The following is a 2,302-nucleotide window of genomic DNA, read 5'->3' as shown; positions in this document are numbered from 1 at the left end:
ATGCAATAACGACAGACAACGAGGAATGAATAACAGGCAAGAATTTGTTAATTTTCCATACTTTTTTGATCATTTTATTTAAAGTGCCTTTCTTGGTTATTCACAGGGAAAGATGAAGATCCATCTCAGAAAAGAAGCTGCTGGCTGGGCTCCATGCAGAGAGAAAGGAGAGTAAAAGTGAGTGGACTTGCATTGCATCAAAGTTACTGATAGGCTTCCGAAGGGGTCATAGCCTCGGAAGACGATGGGAGAGTCTGCCCACATCGAGAGACTGGTGTGACACACAGACAATTGTCTGGGCATTGTTCAGTTGGAAAGTTGATGATCAGTAGGCCTGGTAGCAGCTGGACTCACAGCAGCAGGGTTGGAAGCACCACTGGTCATATGAATTGGTTTACATCAGGTGGTCTAGCAGGAGGTCGTTTCACAGCAGGTTGGACAGCAGCAGGGCTGGCAGCAGCAAGGCTGGCAGCTGCAGGGCTCACAGCAGCAAGGCTGGCAGCAGCAGGGCTCACAGCAGCAGGGCTCACAGCAGCAAGGCTGGCAGCAGCAGGGCTCACAGCAGCAGGGCTCACAGCAGCAGGGCTCACAGCAGCAGGGCTGGCAGTAGCAGATTTCACAACAGCTGGGTTGGCAGCAGGGTGTGCAGCAACAGCTGGTCACACAGGTTGGCTTACAGCTGGTGATCTTCCAGCAGGTGGTCTCACAGCAGCTGGGCTGGCAGCAGGGTGGATAGCAGCAGCTAGTCACACAGGTTGGCTTACAGCAGGTGTTCTTGCAGCAGGTGGTTTTACAACAGCTGGGCTGGCAGCAGGGTAGAGAGCAGCAGCTGGCCACACAGGATGGTTTACAACAGGTGGTTGTGCAGCAGGTGGTTTCGCAACAGCTGGGCTTGCAGCAGGGCTGGCAGCAGCTGGTCACACAGGTTGGCTTACAGCAGGTGGTCCTGCAGGAGGTGGTTTCACAGCAGCTGGGCTTGCAGCATGGTGTGCAGCAGCAGTAGCTGCTCACACAAGTTGGCTTACAACAGGTGGTCTCACAGCAGCTGGGCTTGCAGCATGGTTGGCAGCAGCTTGTCACACAGGCTGGCTTACAGCAGGCGGTCATGCAGCAGGAAGGCTGGCAGCAAGGCAAGCAGCAGGAGTTGGTCATGGTGTCAGGTGTGGTTGGAGGGTTCCTGTCAACAGGTGAGGTTTTTACAATATGATGGGGTCTTGCATTTTGGGACCTTTTATATGTCATTTCTTCAAGGCTTGAACCAATCAGTAAGACTTTTTCCTTGATGTTGTTTACACCATTTTTCATATTCAGTATATGTTTCATAAGGAAGTGCCTCTCAATATTATGCATTATTGGAAAGTTTAATCTGATTCTTCTACCAGAATAACTCATATGAACTCTTTCAATAAACAGGAGGGTATTTGTCTATCAGTCTTCTTGTATCATTGGTCATCATCTGATCATGTGGTAACCCTTCATGTCATGGGAGCATCAGAGTATCTGTTTGTTTTCATTTTGTCTGTTCTTTGTGGTGGGATTTTTCATTGGGCTGACAGCTCATGAAAACCAACATAGAGACTTACTGCTAATTATGAAAGCTTGGCCTTATCCTAGACTTGTTTCTAGCTCACTCTTATAACTTAATCCATTTCTATTAATCTGTGCTCCCTTGTGACTCATGGTTTTTAGACTCCTGCATGCTATGCTTCCTCTGTGTCTGTCTGGCAACTCTTGTACTTCTTCTCTGAGACCATCTCTCTCAGAAGTTCTGCCTAAACTTTTTCTGGCTTGCTATTCATCATTCAGATCTCTATAAACCAACTATATGACACGTCTTCACACAGTGTAATTTAATATTTGGGAAACAATCCTGAACTTATGAAGTACCTGCACGATGATGCTATGTTCACAGGGATGGACTGGCTGAGTGTCTGTACTATTATACATAAAATCTCACTTCGGTTTAGCACAGATTTCTCTTTCTTTACTGCTCCTCCACCTGTGCATCTCAGAAGCACTAGGGATACAGATGTCTTGCACAGTATGTTCCTTATGAAGCTCAATTATAGAAAAGAGATGGAAGTGTAAATACATGAGTGTGAGATGTTATCAAAATGTGTGTGTGTGTGTGTGTGTGTGTGTGTGTGTGTGTGTGTGTAATGGTCTAAATTTCTTTTGTTCTGGGAGGATCATGCTTAGATTTCTGCCATACAACAGTTCCACAGAGGCAAACACGAGTAAGAAGGTAACTGCTGACAGACAGTAGATTCAGTGCTATTAGTTTCGTGTTCTTTCCCTGTCT

At 46.7% G+C, this 2,302-nt stretch overlaps 1 pseudogene; it reads right to left on the bottom strand.

Annotated features, from left to right (window-relative positions):
- Positions 1-325: 325 nt before the first annotated feature.
- On the bottom strand, positions 326-1,152 carry LOC121442393 (annotated as a pseudogene).
- Between the last annotated feature and the right edge of the window lie 1,150 nt (positions 1,153-2,302).

Source organism: Microtus oregoni, unplaced genomic scaffold (genome assembly GCF_018167655.1).
Source record: "Microtus oregoni isolate MIOR12 unplaced genomic scaffold, Mior012 000091F_ref0000469, whole genome shotgun sequence".
Classification (NCBI taxonomy): Eukaryota; Metazoa; Chordata; class Mammalia; order Rodentia; family Cricetidae; genus Microtus; species Microtus oregoni.
Note: the sequence above shows the minus strand (reverse complement) of the source record. Positions and strands in the feature narration are given on the sequence as shown.